The sequence below is a fragment of the Mixophyes fleayi genome, chromosome 7, assembly GCF_038048845.1.
Source record: "Mixophyes fleayi isolate aMixFle1 chromosome 7, aMixFle1.hap1, whole genome shotgun sequence".
Lineage (NCBI taxonomy): Eukaryota > Metazoa > Chordata > Amphibia > Anura > Limnodynastidae > Mixophyes > Mixophyes fleayi.
The window spans coordinates 25,702,872-25,721,362 of NC_134408.1; the positions used below are offsets into that span (position 1 = coordinate 25,702,872).

General features: G+C 39.7%; 1 protein-coding gene and 1 long non-coding RNA gene across 2 annotated transcripts in view; one reads left to right on the forward strand and one right to left on the reverse strand.

The window, feature by feature from the left end:
• NTN3 (netrin 3) overlaps positions 1–1,388 on the reverse strand; it is a 54,628-nt gene extending 53,240 nt beyond the window's left edge. The window contains exon 1 of the mRNA XM_075179466.1: positions 974–1,388. The gene's annotated coding sequence lies outside the window, so the exon portion shown is untranslated. The remainder of the gene's footprint in view (positions 1–973) is intronic.
• LOC142097548 (uncharacterized) overlaps positions 1–18,491 on the forward strand; it is a 221,564-nt gene that overhangs the window by 127,778 nt on the left and 75,295 nt on the right. The window lies entirely within an intron of this gene.

The window sequence follows — 18,491 nt, forward strand, 5'->3', positions numbered from 1 at the left end:
TTAAAGTCCATTTGTGTTTAAAATCTTCCCATTGCTCAAATCTCCATTTAAGGGGTTTCCTGCATAACCCTTGTTAACACCAGCTTGACTGTGCTAAATAGGTCCTATAGATGAATTCACTGTGCATAATTACTGGGTTACCAGGTTCCAAATCTCTTACCATGTAAAATCACAAGTGTCTCTTCTATAATCTGTCCTTAACAACCCTTTTCCGTCAATCACTTACTTTATGCTGACAAAGCGCCTTGTCAACCTTTAAATTTAGATGTATTTATTTTGTTCAGAAGCTGGACAAATTGTTTTAATTGTTCTATTTTATTATTCCTCTAGTCCTTCATATATATTTAGACTTAAATCAGGAATCATCATTGGCTGAAAACCGGCTCTGCTCTAGTACGATTTAAAAAATAAATAAATAAATCTGATTAGCAGTAAATGTTGTAAAAATTGATTTAAATATTTTAAATTACCGTAAAAAATAAATAAATCATTAACTGTTATAACATTGAGAAAATTAACGTACACAGAGAACAATCAATGTGCGGCCTTAAATAATGAAATGACTTAATTCTGTAAGACGTATTCGCTTCACCGGAGAGTTTGGAAATTTATATTATACAAAAAATATTTTCCGTTGCTGAACGTTCCCATTCTTGGGTCTCAAATATGGGTGATATTACGTGACATTATGACCCTATCTCTAGACACCTCTTGTTTCATGAATAGCCTTGGAGAATATTATATAAAAGCATTATTTAAAATTCAAAGCGTCACTTAGAATCAGTTATAATTCGCTAGTCACATTTTTTTGGAGTTGGGTGTTCTGTATTTTCAAGAATATCCCACATTTTTCTTGTTATTCATAGAGCTGCTATATATGACTATAGAATAGAAAATCATTTGCCCAGACCCTTTCTGGACTATAGTGAACACAACAAGGAATTTGCCAGCACCAAGAAAAAGAACGACTTACAATTTGAAGACAGTGGATATACTCCTGATATCAAAGCCTCTACACCGACACGGGGTTAATATCCGGACATCATTGTCTTTGGCACTTCCAAAGGGAGATGCAGCGTTTTCCAGCAAATGTCACCAAAAAAAAAAAAAAATCCTAACAGGTTTTCACCAGCTGAAATTCTCGCAGCAAGGTTGCAGACGGGACAAGGATTAAGGGAAAAAAAGTTAGGGGGGGAAATAGGAAAGAATCAGAGGGAAAAAGTAAGAGGGGAATGAGAATAAAACAGGAAAGTAAGAAAACTTAGTGAGAAAATAAATGGAAGGATGATGTTGGAAGTTTGAGGAATCTCCTGTAAGGTATGAGCGACTAAGGCTGGTAGATGCTGTGTTATGCAGAGCAGCCTGAGATGTGCTATACTATGGCAGTGTGCTTCCTCTCCTCTACCACTTCAAGGCAATACACTTTACTCTGGCCATTCCTCCCCCTCCCACTTCTAAGTATCACTCCTTCCGAGGCTCTCCGGTGTGAGAGGAGGGGGGTCCCAGCAAGTAAGTGTGTGTGTGTCTCACACACTACTGAGGAATATAATAAGTGATGACTACAGTACACACAAATTAAGTGATTACACAGGAACAGGGATTTTACAATCATTATATTACTCCATCCCTGCATTGTGGTGATATTCTCAGAGAAGGACTATTCAATCTGTCCCGGTTATGCCCTGCCAGGTACAGCTGCTTTTACTACTCAGATGCAATATATGCTGTACAGATATAGATATATATATATATATATATATATAGGCTGGATGGCAAATTTCAGCCTGCGGTTCAAGACTCTGCTCAACAGCCCAGTCGGAACGTTTTAAAGGTACAAAAATGGCAGTAAGCCAGCCCAAGTTAGCCCACTATGGGATGGGGGGGGGGGGGGCAGATGCGATTGTGTGTGATACATTAATATGTTTTCACCATCTGTGGTACAAAGAAGTTCATATTGTGGCACTAGTGGAATAATAATTGCATTGTGACGAGATATATCATGCAAGACAACACTTACGCAGAGAGATGTATAAGCAGTGCTATTGTAGGAGTTGAGGACCCTGCCTATAATTTAACGAGTGGAGGGGACTCTGAGTGTAACCTTCCCAGTGAGTTTTCTGACTGTGTCTTATGGCAATGCAAAAAAATGTTCTGTGTAATATTACTAAGATCATAGACTGCATGGTGATATGACTGCTAGACACCAAAGGTAACGGAGCCTAGAGGAGGTTTACTGTATACTCTGAACCAGCCTTAGCATCTATGTATGAAGCCAATTAGTAGCGCACCTCCACTACAGGACATCTTGGTGACTGAGCGGTATATGGAATACCATATAATCATTCATCGTTGTAGCATACACACCAATGTGATATCAGGTGAATGGTTGTTTATTGTGTGATTCGGCCGATAATCGTCTGAAAACCCTGTAGATGTTCCCATCATTAAGCTAGGGGATGATAATCTTTTAACGTTGGTGCCTAACTTTAAATCAATGACTCTGTAGGAATTTCCAATATTCATCGCCGCTCTTAGTTCTGTTTTTAAACATGTAGCTTAAGCTTTATGGCCTATATAAAAGAAGTGGAGTAGGAAAGTGATAACTCCAAGTATGAGAGTAAATCATTTTCCCCATCCTAAATGAACTCCTACTTGTTTTAATTTACAAAAGCCACACATAAAGTGTTTTATAATTGACATTTGCCCCTTGAAAAATGTATTCCTGCAAAACACCCAATATGGATAACAAGTTTGTTACTTAGGTTTAGATAATGTCAACATTAGCCAGCATCTGATATCATCAATAGCTGCTCATTCTCAATATTGCAACCTTGGATTATGTAACACCCAGAATGAAATATACAATGGGAGTGATTTAAATGATTCCACATCATAAGACCGTGGGAGCCCTGTGATTGGTGGACATTAACTAACAAAATGCAAGCGCTAATAGATGATTGGCTAGTTTGCCATGTGTCACTTCACCTTATCAGTAAATCACCACCACTATATACAGAAATTGTGACTAACCGCGGCACATGACTGGTCTGGTGAGAATGTGGCGTGTTGTAGTTTGACATGTGGGTGACATGCATCATAGTGCAGCACGGACCAGGCACTGGCTTCCCGTGATCTGACACAGCCATCACCATATAAGGTTCTAATGACATATCATACATCTGCCGCAGTAGATCTTTGGTGTTAGGTCTCCGCCCTCCTCTCTTCTCAACAAACTATGAGCTATGCTGTGTAATCAATAAAACATAAAGGTCAAAGGGGAAATATCGCTTCTTTAAATATTTATATTTGGCAGGTTTTTTCATCCACTGAAACAAGTGTTCTGTCACTGCTGGAGGTTGCTTCAATAAAATATACATTTTGTTGTAGCAGTAATCACCCAGCTGACTACGCACAGAGCCTGTCTCTAGATAGCAAGATTTAGCCTCTCCTATGGATCGCACTTAACACGTTGAATAGGTAGAGAAGACTTGGGTAACCTGTGGTTCACCCGCTGTTGTGGAAATACAAGTCCCAGCGTGCCCCACCAGCTGGTGGGTCAATCGTTGCCTACACCTGAGTTAGTGTAAAACAGAAACAGTAAACTTTGGTTTTGTTTTTCAACCAACTAAATAGTCGATTTTATTTGTATTTAATTTTACACAATATGGGTGGGAAAGCGTCGTTACGGAATACGTACAAGGAATAATTGCACATAAAATGTAATCCACCCCCTCACTTCCAATACACACTCCTCATACACAAACTGGTGGTCTGGTTTCCCCAGCAAATTAGTTCACCCTTCATTGAGGTGAAACTTATTGTGCTCCTGGCTACCTCCCGCCAGGGCCATGAATACTGTAATGTGGAGCCCTTTGTAAGAGGTGTTAATGGGCTATTGCTCTTTCTATTGCACTATTGGAGAAGGATTTCCATATTAAACAAGGAATTAGTGTGGGGGGGAAAGACTGACAGGTTAAATTAGTTAGGTATTTTGCAGGTGAGGACCAAAGAGATTATGGCCTTTTAAAATAGGTGTCTGGAATGGACAAGCTGCTGATGTCTGCGGACAAATATTTATATACACACAAATCTGCTCAATGGACTGAGCTCCAAGTGTGACATTGTTGTGTAAAGCGTTAAAGTTCCGTGTTCTGTTCTCCAAATGACTTTGTCATATACTTGGGAGGGGCCTGTTATTGCTGCTTTATATAGCCCCAGTTATGCCACTAAGACATTGCAAATCCAAAGGGACAGTTTGCCATTGATTTTAATAGAACTATGACTTCACAAATTACCATTGCACTTAATTACACAAATCTAGGATTTTCAACAAGTCTCTGCTACTTATTAAATATATTTTACAATGATTTTATTACATTCCATAATGTAATATTGGGAATTAAAAGTTGAAGCCGAAATAATTCAGCAAAGCAGATTTCATTTTCCAGGATGAGATTATATGATGAGATAAAGGGACAGAGAGGAAGCGTTTTTAGAGACACTTTTACCTTGCGGTGGAGAACGTGGTAAGGTTCTGCTCTCCTCCCTCCTAAGCCAGTCCCATAGTCATAAATCATCTATGGCCATAATTCATCAATAATATCTCTCCAAGGCTGCTGATCAATATTCAGCTTGTTAGCAGCCGCAAGGGTTAACTCAACGTTGCGGGGATATGCATATGTGGAACCCGACTAGCTGGTAGGAGGTCTTAATTATAAGGATTTCTAAATGTTTAACCTTTTACTGGAAGAAAAAAAAACTGACTTAGCTTCTAGTGACTGTCAGTAAAGTTACTGACGGTTGACAACCATGCTATTTACTCAATAGGAACAAGCAGCATTACTGAGGCACGAGGCACAGATTGCCTCATGCCTTAGTGACATCAGTGGTTCTTAATAAATTCTTAGGCTTACATTCTCACGAGTATAAGGTCTCCCAAAAAAACGTCTGCCTCCGCCGTGCGTGGCTACACGTATACTTGTAATAATGTGGACTATTGACTAACAAAAGTCTGTGGTTTATACTTAGAAGCAAATATTAAGTATGGAAATAGAAAAAGGTGAGTGTCTGATTTGTGTAAGGACTCTAGCATTTATGTAGGTGCTTGTGAGTGACTTCATTGTGTTTGTATCCATGTGTGGCAGTAAGGGGAGTAAATAAACCTCTGCCTCTGTTTTCCTTGCTCTATTAGCTGGGCAGCTAGCGTAATGCCAAAGACTTGGGCGGCTCATTAGTAAAAGGGCGGCACACATCTCTCAGCGCAGCAAAATTGTGTGCATAACATTGCCTGGCCACCTGTACCGATCAGAAGGCAGACATGATATGAAATCCCTGGAGGATTCTGGGAGTTGGCCTGAGTAAACATTATTTCCTTAACCCTACAGATGCCAGCTCCCAGTGAACAACTGCACTAGATCCCTACAACACAGACACATGCTGGAGGTTGCTGTTCTCTCTCTGATTGATAACTTCTTGTCCATCAGCCTTCTGTTAACCCCATGGCTGCCAGGACCCATCGCTATGTTTTCTGCTATAGGGTCCCTACTATAGTTTATGCTTTTGGAATAAGCAAGGGTGTAAATACCACAGGTGCAGGGATGTAGGTGCTATGGGGCACAGCTCAGTGGGTCTGCCTTCCTCGTCAGAGCCCCGTATATATGTGAGTTTTTATGCATTGGGCAGAACATAAGGGTACTTACCAACTTTTTTTCTATGGCACCCACAAATGTTTGGTTACGCCCCTGGGAACAGGTGTGATGATGTTGACACATTGCTGGCTGTAAGATTTAAACGTGTAAAAATCAGTTTGTGTGGTCCAAAATGAGTCAGAGGTGTCTAAATTTAGAAGTAAGTATCCCTGTTATTTTCCGGCATCTGATCCTGGAGAGGTGCTGTGTAAGCGCAAGGACTGATGGCTGCTGACAGCTCTGACGGAGTGACTGCAAAGCAGTGTCCCACGGCTGTCACATACGTAACAGGCAAATGCAATGCGTTCCAGTCCTTGGTGGTGGAGGCCGGCCAGGTTATACTGAAACAATACCTGATATATCTCCTTTATTTTTATAGCTTCAAATCTGTAAACTAGAGAATGTATAGTAATGCAAATTTAAATCAGCATCAGCAATCATTATAGTTTAGGCACAAAAATACATACTAGAACCAGTTAAGTCAAATGTTGGTTACTTACCCATTATGGTTTTGAGCAATGCAAAGAAACAGAACACCTTGAGAAAGCTTACGTGAACACAGAGAGAAAATATAAACCCCATGCAGATAGACCACCGTACTGGTTGGTTCAAATATTCTTCTTTTCCTAAGCTACAAGGGTATTTCACTGTCTGAGTTCTCTTCCAGCATGTATTCTAGTCTTGTCTATAACACGGTGTCCACTGGGGGCACTGTTCCACTGGAAGCCTATTCCTGATATTAAACACACACCTGCTGCCTTCAGACAGTGGAGAAAGCCATTTGGTGGCCTGAACCAATATACAGAGAGATCAGTTCTATAAATAATTTGCATATATCTTCTTGTATTATTTCTCATGTATATAAAAAATAATATTACCCTGCTTCTTAATAAGTCAGGAGGAAACAGTGATCATCGATCCCTACCACCTCTGTACTTAAATGGTTCTGCCCTTTCCCAAATGATCGCAGTTCCAAGAGAAACAGGATAAAAATGCAGTGGAACAACTATTTGACCTATGGCAGGAAAGCGTGGATCTCTCTATTTGCTACTCCACTGATTTTTAATTGCATTCCTTCATCTTTGAACATATATGTGTCTTTGGTACAGTGACTTAAGTGAAACTAAAGGAAACTGGGTATGTGTCTAGGAATTTTGTTCCCGAACAAATTAGCTTCCAGGATGTGTAGAGCATAAGCTGTCGTGAACTTGCAGACTTTTCTGGGAACGGTGAAACCTGCAGAGGAATTCCAGACATGGTTGGAGAGATTCCATAAGGAAGAGTGGGTGGCTTTGCTGCGAGCTCCCAGGCAGAGGTGCAGTTGAGGATTTTACAACAAATTTAAATAAGAGATCATGGAGGAAATTTGCAAAAACATGTCCACAGCAACCAGTTCAGACATTTACTTTAATTTTTTTTAAATTGCATTACATAAATTTAGACATTGCTCCCGGTGGGCTGCAGCACATTTTCTGCACCGAGATCGGAGACCAGTTTTTATGGATGTCCTACAGTCTATCCCCTAATGTTAATCATAAGACATTATTCTCAGTGCTTTTCATATACACACAAAATACAACATCACAATGTACAGTAATGGGATGTTATTCTCATGATACATAATGGGCACACCTGCGAATATCATACTTTCCAACTCTCCCGGAATTCCCTGGAGACTCCCGAATTCCGGGTAGGACTCCCGGGAGAGCTGACAATTCTCCCGCATCTGGGCAGATTTGAAGCCTCCATGATGCGATTCTCCGGGAATCACATAATTTTGATCCCCGTGCTAAAATGACGCGTTTACATCATTACTTCACGGGGGCCTTGCCAAAATGTCACGATTCGCGGAGCCCCGCCCCCTCACGCACCCTCTACACTGAGACTCCCGGAGGCCGATCGTTAAAGGTTGACAACTATGGCGTATATTATCCTAGAAAGCTCTGCATTTATACGCTGTGTTTTTCTGTACATGTTCCTGGACATGACAGGCTGTGTAAGCACTGAATTTCTGTCACATGAGTGTTCATAGTAAATAATACTGCTCCTACGACAGGGTATCAGACTTGCCCACTCTCCTGATATGTCCGGGAGACTCCCAAATTGTGGGTAGGTCTCCAGGGAGAACAGGTAGTTCTCCAGCATCTTGCTTACTTCCTATTGAAGTGGGTTGGATGGTGGCCACCATTTTGACCCCACCGCACACGGTAAAATGACGCGGCATTGCATTGCGGGGCCCCGCCCACATCCATACTTAAACTTCACCTCCCCCCTGGATCTCACAGAGAGCAGGGGATAAAGGTTGGTAAGTGGTGGCTGGAAAACGCAGTTTATATTCCCAGAGTTTCCTAAAATTATCTAACTTTCTAAAAAGGAAAAGCTGAGGTGTTGCCCATAGCAACCAATCATATTCTAGCTATCATTTTCTAGAATGCATTAAATAAATAATAGCTAGAATCTGATTGGTTGTTATGGGCAACACCTCCATGTTTCCCTTTTAGAAGGTTTGATAAATCTACCCCTGAGTGTTTCTAATTTACAGGAGATTATACAGAGGGTATAAAAAGTATTCAACCCTTTGACATTTTTCACATTTATTTCATTATATAATGAAATGAAAATGGATTTATTGAGAAGTTTTTATTACTGCTCAACTCAAAATCCTTTAGAATAAACAAAACTATAAAAAGCTTTTTTTTCTTAATTATAAATGTTATAAACAATCAATAATTCATTACATAAGTTTTCCCTCCTTTTGTTAGGCTACACATAGCTAAAATTATCATTAGATGTCACATAATTCATTGGAATCTATTAATGTAAAAAAAAGTGAAAAATGGATGCTTCTTCTTATACTCGCTGTATACGCGTTAGCAGACGTCATAATGTCTTCTCTTGAGGAGATTAAGCAATGCCTCCTTATACCTAGATGTAATTTCACTTATTTTTTCAAACATTTCATCATCATTTATTTATATAGCGCCACTAATTCTGCAGCGCTGTACAGAGAACTCATTCACATCAGTCCCTGCCCTATTGGAGCTTACAGTCTAAATTCCCTAATATAGATGCACTCACATTTATTTATATAGCAGCAGCAAATTCCATAGCGCTTTACAGTTAGAACAAACAGCGATAAAACAATACCGGGTAATACATACAGACATAGAGGTAAGAGAACCCTGCTCGCAATCAGCAGATGACTTTCTAAGGCCAGTGTCACATCCAGATTCAGAAGTGCTGTGTTCAGAAGCTCATTCACCTGCACTTAATCTTCAATGGGATCTCTATGTGCATGTAGCATCTCTACATTTTGAGCTCTACAGACTGTGTGCTAGTGAAACAGCTTCTGAAAGCCATGTTCTACTGCTGGGAAATATACAATCTGTGACATTACCCAACTGATGTCATGAAACACCATAGCAAGGGGCATGTGTTATATATAACTTTCCATCTGCGCAGCATCATCCGTCTCTCATTTTCAAAGATTCTGATTTGCCTGCGTCATTGTCGTTTTTTCACCCTCGCTCATTGTGCTGGTTGGAGGTGCGTTGTTTCTATAGAGAATTTAAATGATTGGTTTCTTTTATAATAAAGATGTCTGTCTATGCATTAATTTGACATTTTAAATATAACAGCACCACAATCATTCCAAGGCAGTGTTTGTTAAAAAAAAGAGGTCTGTTGTTTTTCATGTTGTAACACATAACACATACTTGCCAACTCTCCCGGAATGTCCAGGAGACTCCTGAATTCCGGGTATGTCTCCTGGACTTCTGGGAGGGCAGGGCATTCTCCCGCATCTGCCCACTTTCTAGAGAAGTGAGGAGATTTTGAGTCTCCATGACGCGATTCTCGGGCAATCGCATATTTATGGCTTGACCCACCACGGTAAATTAGGCGATTGCGTCATTACGTGACGGGGCCAAAATTATGCAATTCGCTGAGCCCTGCGCACTCACGCCCACCTCCTACCCTGATCTCCCGGAGGCCAACCTGGCAACTATGATATAAAATCAGTAAAAAGTTTATTGACTTAAGCTAGGTACACACTGCCTAATTTGCTAGGTGCACACTGCCTAATTTTCGACCAACTTTTTATGCCAATTGATTTAACATCCGATCAATGGTCTGATCGCTTGATCTATAGACTGCATACACACTAGCCTCGTTTTAGACTATAAAGGGAAGAGCGACCGTCCCGGTAGCTACTTTTTACAGCCATGTTGTCGTGAATAATGATTTTAAATTTGTGCATACTGAAGTGACACTTGCGGGTCATGTAACAATATACCAAAGACATTAGCATAAAGGGGCAGAGCTTTCACTATAGTTAACACCCAAAAACACATAAAAACAGAAGACAACACTGTCTCTTCATTCATTCATACTTTTTTCCCTACAATGGATACAGTAAAAGAACAACAAGCAACTGCACTTTTCCTGCTTGCTGTGGCAAGAAGACTGCAGGTACGGTGTTGGATAAAAACTTTGTTTTGTTATAACACTACACTTTATTAAACTGGCTACCATATGCTAGACACATCAATGCAATAGACTACTGCTATTAGTATTCTGTTACAATTATCTAATTAACAAGTCAGTGCAGACACCGCACCACGTGGGACAAGTACAGTTTCCATAGACACGCCCCAGCTTCAGGAAGTATCGGAGGATTATCGTGGATCGATTGTAAATTTATACACACTACACGATGGAAAGGTGATTGGAACGAAAATATTGAACTGTACGACCAACTAAGTGAGGCGACAATAGTCCATTTGGGAAGACTTTCGACCATCGTACTCCGAGATGAGATAAGGCAGCGTTTAACTCTCAACATTTCAGAATGAAAAGATTGGCCCTGTCAGTTTATGTGCTGACCCTCGCCTGTAAAAAAAAAAAAAAAACTTTTCTGTGTACACCGCCAAAAGTTACCAATTATAACCATAGAAATGATAGTGAAAAAAAATTGCAGCCTTTCAAGACTACTTAAACAGTAACTCCATTCAAAAAATATTAAATTAAATTAAATTAAATTTATATGCAGGACACTACAACTTAATGGGATAAATCCTGATACATGAAATAGGACTTATGCCTGAAATCACTTATTCATAACTCCGCAATACACAGCTATTTGACAGATAAGTTGTGAATAACTTACGTTCTTTAGCAACAACGATAACCATGGAAACAAACTATGGCCTGCACTTTTGGTTAAAGATGTTGCCAAGTAAGGTCAGTTATTTACAATCTATGTGTCAAGTGGCAGCAGCATTGTGTTTCTGAGTTATCAACAGGTGTTTTCAGGAAGACATTCTATTTCGAGTATCAGGCTTATTGTATGTTGTACTAACCATGATAATTATCATCATCAACATTTACTTATTTAGTGACAGCATATTCCGTAGTGCTTTACAATTGGGAACAAACACGATAATTAAACAATACTTGGTAATACAGACAGACAGAGAGGTAAGAGGGCCTTTCTGTTTATAAATATGACAGACTAGATGCATGATAACTCAACCCCCCCCCCCCCCACCCAAAAAGAAATAATATTTTTTTAACGCATTCTTTATCAATGTAATCCAAGACCAAGATCTATTTCTGTTTGCCAGTTTATTTTCCCTTAAACTTTGAAGCAAATGAACATGAAGGAACGGCAAGGATCAGATAGGAGAAGAGGCGTTACTGAGCTGGTGGGAATAAACATACAAGTGTTGACTTTATGCCTTTTGTCAGGGATCTTATCACCTGTGAAGTGGTCACTTCAATTCAGATGAGAAAGACAGATCTAATGTAATCAGCTTATCTTGCTTTCAACTGCTCTTCCCAGGGTGTGTGAAAGAGTGGGAGGGCTCAGTGCGAAAAGGCCAATTTCCCCAGAACATTGTGTATTTATTCTCTGTCCTTTATCACTGGCCAGCAGTACTCTCAGAATGTGCCCTGTCACAAGAAAAGTGACAATTGTTTTTCTAATACCTGGAAGTGCTGTTGGTATACACTAGCTTCAAACCCATTGGGCTCAGCACCCTGCGTGAATGATATTAGCACAGTGAGGGCAGCCATTTTAAGGTATGAGTGAAAATGTGACCTATCAGTTCACTAGGAATTATGCCTCAAACATTTTATTGAAGGATTTTGGTGATGTCACTATTTCCTAGTTGATTGATTGGCTGCATTATTATTGGTCCAGCCTACAAAATGGCTGCCTCTTCTGTGTGTAGACAGCTGTTATATTTTAGTCATCATTGTGGATGACTAATGACTTGTAAACACTGGTATAATAAAGTGCTAGAGACCAATCTTGCTTCACTCTGGTGGGTATATTTACTAATCTGCTGGTTTGACAAGGTGGAGATGTTGCCTATAGCAACCAATCAGATTCTAGCTGTCATTTTGTAGAATGCACTAAATAAATGAAAGATACAATCTGATTGGTTGCTATAGCCAACATCTCCACTTTTTCAAACCTGCAGTTTAGTAACCCGCAGTTTAGTAAATATACCCCTAGGACTCGGTTGAGCAAGCTCATTACCTGCACAGTGTTGTATGATGGTAATATTGTTGCAATACCTGTCATTTATTTAGCAATAATGTTATTTTAACATTGCTGCAATGTCTCTTATAAACAAGGACATTCATTATATCAGACAGATCCTGTTTAAAAGAACACTTTTCCCAATTACCAAGCTCAATAGGCAATCAAGCAAAAATGGGCACAGCTTTATTTTGAGAATAAATATCAGGAGATTTTAACTATGAACATCAACAAAGAAATGTGTCAAAATAAACTGCATATTATGTTAAGAAAGAAAATAAGCCTTTTGTTTCATGGGTGTAGTTCTGAGCTCATAAAACAACTTGCAAAAAAAGAAAGTTGATCTCTGTGCAAATGAATTCATGAGCTGATTTCACCAATGTCTCTCCAAAGCCATTTTTTCATAAATTAGTATAGCTACATATACTGTATATCTAATGGTGGGGATATCGTGCGAAGTCCAAATGCCATTGTCAACTGTTATTTTGCACCTAGGAACACTAAGGTCATATATAGATGCTTCTAAAATAGTAGAACACTTAATACAAAGTAATAAAAAAATGTAATGGGGTGAATTACAGAGAAGTGGCCGTTTAGGCTCCATTCCAATATGTCTATAGACCACTTTGGAGTCTTCTTATGACGTCAGACGTGCTGATCAGTTAGCTGACCTGGTTATCTCTAACTGTACATGGTATAAATCACCATATTTCTGGCCAGCAGTAGAATTCTGTATTCTTACTACTATCATCATCATCATCATTTATTTATATAGCGCCACTAATTCCGCAGCGCTGTACAGAGAACTCATTCACATCAGTCCCTGCCCCATTGGAGCTTACAGTCTGAATTCCCTAATGTAGACACACACTCACAGACAGACACAGACAGACAGAGAGGGAGTCTAGGGTCAATTTTGATAGCAGCTAATTAACCTACCAGTATGTTTTTGGGGTGTGGGAGGAGACCGGAGCACCCGGAGGAAACCCACGCAAACACAGGGAGAACATACAAACTCCACACAGATAAGGCCATGGTCGGGAATCAAACTCATGACTCCAGTACTGTGAGGCAGAAGTGCTAACCACTAGGCCACTGTGCTGCCCCACATATCTTTGTGACATCATTTTAGTTGCATATGTCTTCCTTAGTATTCATTTTTTACTTATATTTTATTTTTGAGCTTTAGTTTAGAAATATGCCACATCCCCATTATCATTTTATGTCATGGTTTAGAATAACTTTATGACATTTTTGCCATAAATTTTTTAGAATAGTTTTTTTAATAGTAGTAATTATATGTGTTCTTTGTCTAAAAGCAAAATTATTATTAATGTAACTTAACTTTTAAAGGGACAATATATTATATCAACTATATATTTTTTTTAAGTGGAATAAAACATGCTTACTGATATGTCTGAAAGATGCAAAGTTACTATCCTAATATGTTTTATAGCTATTCGCCACCTAAAGTAATAAAAAATATATAGGTTATTTGGGTAGAAAAAAAAAATTATGGCCGTAGGTCTCTACTGACCACTAATATATACCTATAAACTACAGGTTATATCTTCTGTTAGGGAATTTAGACTGTAAGCCCCAATGGAGCAGGGACTGATGTGAGTGAGTTCTCTGTACAGCGCTGCGGAATTAGTAGCGCTATATAAATAAATGGTGATGATGATGATATGTTCCATTCCATTGTAGTGCGGTGCATATTATATACATATATATTAAATATAGACACACACACACACATATATATATATATAAATATATATATATATATATATATATATATATATATATATATATATAGCGTTATCTCTTTCATCGTCTTATTCTGCTGTCTCTAACTATCCGTTTGCTTCTCCTATTTCACAGTTCATCCATTACTTCTGCTCTCTTCTCTTCCATCTTTCTCTTATTTTCTATTCCTCCATTTCTTTCTGTCTCCTTCGCTCTCCCTCCCTTTCTTTCTCTCTCCTCTTTCCCCCACAGACCTTCCTACAGACACACACTCTCACACACACATAAGGCGTGTTGTTTTAAATGGGTCTCGGCCCAGATCAGACTAGGGAGTGCCAGGAAACCAAGAGAGAGCTCTGCCTGGTCTCCCTGTGCCTTCCACTTTACTGAGGGCCAGCTCTGGTTACAGTGAGGGGGCAACTTAGTCTGCAAGGGCAGCAGTGGCAGCGGAATGTATTTGTACACCCTTTCTGTGCCAAAGAGCCTGCTGCAGGCCATTAAAGGGTCATGTTACTCATCCCGTTTTGTGTGAGTTCTAAGACCAGTTGTTACTGAATCATACTGCGTGCGTGTGTGTGTATGTGTATATGTATGTGTGTGTATATATATATATATATATATATATATATATATATATATATATATATATATATATAGATATAAAATATATACATTGCTTAGAGATTCTGGTCCATGCTGACATCACGCAGTTGCTGCAGATTTGTCGGCTACACATTCATGCTGCAAATCTCCCCTTCCACCACTACGCATGGGTTGACTGTGGCCATAGAGGGAAGCATGTGGCTAGTAACAATACTCAGGTAGGCTGTGGCATTTAAACAATGCTCAATTGGTATTAAGGGGTCTATTTTGTGCCAAGAATACCTTGCCCACACCACTACACCACCAGAACCAGCCTGCACCGTTGACACAAGGCAGGATGGATTCATGAAATCATTTTGTTTATGCCCAAAATCTGACCCTACTATCTGCATGTCACAGCAGAAATTAAGACTGGTCAGACCAGGCGACATTTTTCCAATCTTCCACTTTCCAGTTTAGGTGAGCCTCTGCCCATTGTTGCATCAGTTTCCTGTTATTAACTGATAGGTGGGGAACCCATTGTGGTCTCATGCTGTTGTAGCCCATTAACTTCAAGGTTTGATGTGCTCTTCTGCATGCCGCTGTTGTAACGCACGGTTATTGAGTTACTGTCGCCTTCCTGTCAGATTGAACCAGTCTGCCCATTCTCCTCTGGCCTCTCTCATTAACAAGGTGATCCCTGGATGGTTTTTGTTTTGCACACCATTCGATGTAAACTCTACAGAATGTTGTTTAAATCCCAAGAAAGCAGCAGTTTCTGAAATACTCAAACCACCCCATCTAGCACCAGCAGTCATTCTACAGCCAAAATCACTTGCATCACATTTCGCCCCCAATCTGGTGTTTGGTCTGAACAACAACTGAACCCCTTGACCGTGTCTGTGTGCATTTATGCATTGAGTTAAGCTGGGTACACACTACACTGTTTTCGTCCAATAATCGGCTCAAACATACGACCGCTCGTTTAAAAGTCGGGTCAGTGTGTGCAGTGACACGATGGTCGAAAGTCTGCCCAAATGGACGATTATAGCCTCATTTGGTTTGTCGTACCGTTTAATATTTTCGTTCCAATCTCGTTTCTGTTGTGTAGTGTGTGTAAACTTCCGACCGATCCACAACAGTGAGTACGAAATTACAGTCATTGCTCACGACAACATGACTGTAAAAAGTCGCTAAAGGGACGTCCGCTCTTCCCTTTATCGTCCTAAACAAGGCTAGTGTGTATGCAGTCCATGGACCGAGCGATCGGACCATCGAAATCACATGGTCGAAATTTCTGTAGTGTGTACCCAGCTTTACTGCCACATGATTGTCTGATTTAGATATGTGCAGTAACAAGCAGATGTACAGGTATACCTAATAAATTAGACACTAAATATATATATATATATATATATCATGTGTTCTCAAGTCATATTCTTCATAAGCACAAACAGAGCAGATTCAGGAAGAGCTACAGTTACAGAATTTGCTGGCGTTAAATAAATATATATATATATGTTGATGTTGCGATGAAACGTGTTTATGACTGAAACGTTCCTTCACCCCGTATTCTCTATCACATTAATAACGTCAACTTCAGTTCCAGTTCTGGCCTTTCATCCATCCAGCCAAATCTCCTAGTTTATGGCCATGGCTTGGACTTTTTGGTTAAGTATCATGCTCATGATTTTGATCCTCACTTGTGATCTTAAGAAGGGAGCTTTGGTAATGACCCATAATCTGTCTACTACTATACGACTTGGGGATAAATATATGAAACGTCGATTTGTGCAAGTCATCAGAAATCTGTGACTTTGCAGAGGAAACTTAAAGCGGCGGCCTTTACAAACCATCGCCGCTTTAAATTTCCCCTGCAAAGTTGCAGATTTCCGGCGACTTGCTGAAACCAGTGAGTCATACATTTACCCCCTGGAGTGAGATCTTGTGCATCCAGCAACTTAAGATGAATTCCTTTGGATTTCTTTAACTGCAAATGCAAAATCTACCAAACCATGGGTTGTTCAACCAGACACCTGTGGCTGGTTTCAGAATACAGTTTTAAGTTGGAGGCCGATAGATGAGACTCATTTTACGGTTGTTCCATAAGGATCTTAGTTTATGTAAATGCCCCTTGTGCTTGCAGACAACACTATGGGGGGTATTCAATTGTCAGCGAGATTGCCGAAAATCCCGCGGTCCGCGCAGGATTACCGATATTACGGTAATCCTGCGCGGAAAAAACGTTAATACGGTAATTTACTCGCTGGATTTCAGCTCGCAGCTCAGGGAAATCCAGCGAGAGATTAACGTATTACCGGTAATATTTTTTCCGTGCTCGAACTTTGGAACAATTGAATACCCCCCTATGTTTGTCTTTAATTTACAGAATACGTAAGCTCTCCTTGTTTTATTTGTTTATATCCTGTGTTTATTTAATATCCATGCTGCTTGCAATTCTACCTGGGTCACAGTTTGGGTAAATGAATGGAGGTCAGTAGGTACTCGGCCTTGCACTCGGAAATGAATGTCTGTACTAGAAATATGATCCCAGTAATTGGATCACTTCTGTTGGGCGTTGCAGAGGAAATAGATAGCCTAAAGCACTCATTGTCTATATTTTACCTATGCTACTTATATACGACATCACAACTGCAATTTGGATCATTAATAGCACACATGCTTATGTCTTTTGTGCTCCGATGAGTATTAAGCTGCAGTAACTTAGCAGTCTATATCCGGATAGAGAAACACAACTTTTCCAGCATTGAAATTCTGCATATTTATGGACGTGGTATGTTGGATCCTTGGAGAACAGCTCTTATCAGTCAGCTGTCTATTGTATATTACCCTGAACCTTAAAGACTAGCTGCATAACTATTATAAAACACTCTATAGCACCCACTTCTTGTGTCATCTTGTCATGTTGGGTCCATGACCGGCAGGAGGGTCTGTAACTGCATTAGGTTTCATGGACATATGTGATGCTTTCTATCGTTGCATTAATGGATCCATCCTGCTTTGTACACCCAGCTTCTAGGAAACATTCCATTCGTTCTGACTTTAGTTTATTTATCAGATGTATAAATTATCTAACCATATATTTTGAGATCATTGTTGAACTCCATCATATATGACATATGCCGTGCCAGCAAATTGTGCACATATTTCTGACCTTTGGCACTGTGAGCAGCGCTCCAAAGTTATTGGGACTAGAACTAGCCTCACTGTTTAGCTAATTAGTCAGCAGGACAATGCTCTGCCACCATGCTGTGTGATGATAACTCCATCTGCGGAGGTATAATATACAATGCAGAACCTGTATAGCTGCCAGCTGTCCCTGACACCAACAACTTTTCAAGATTTGTCCCTGAACATTCTTATCCTTGGAAATATCCCTATTTTTCAGTCTCTGCACAATAAAAGTCTATTTTATCATATTAGATACATTTATTCCTATCTAGTCTTATTTCTAAGATATAAAAGTTGACATTTATCAAATATAAACATGTAAAGTGGAAAAAAAGTGCACTGTCAGGAAACCTATCCTGATGGGGATTGTAGTGCTTCAAGTTCTTCTGAGACACTATCGTATGTTACATGTGGAGATTCACGGGCTGAGCAGCATTGTGTATGTATAGTTGTCAACATTTTCAAATGTTGACAACTATGCACACGTTGCATCACAATTCCCCGTAGAGAAGAATGTTGCTTTATAGACCCTGTCGGGACAGGTAAAGTGAAAGGTAGTTTTCTATCAATATTGATGAGCAGTTCCTTGTAAGGGCAGAAATAAAGGGTCAGTCTGTGATAAGTATATATCTTAGGGCCACATGTGTACTCTCCATTCCCTCCTTTTGAGCATTTTGCTAAAAGTTGAAGTTTGCTAAATCATAACACTTTTACCAGAGCCATCTTAGCAAGAT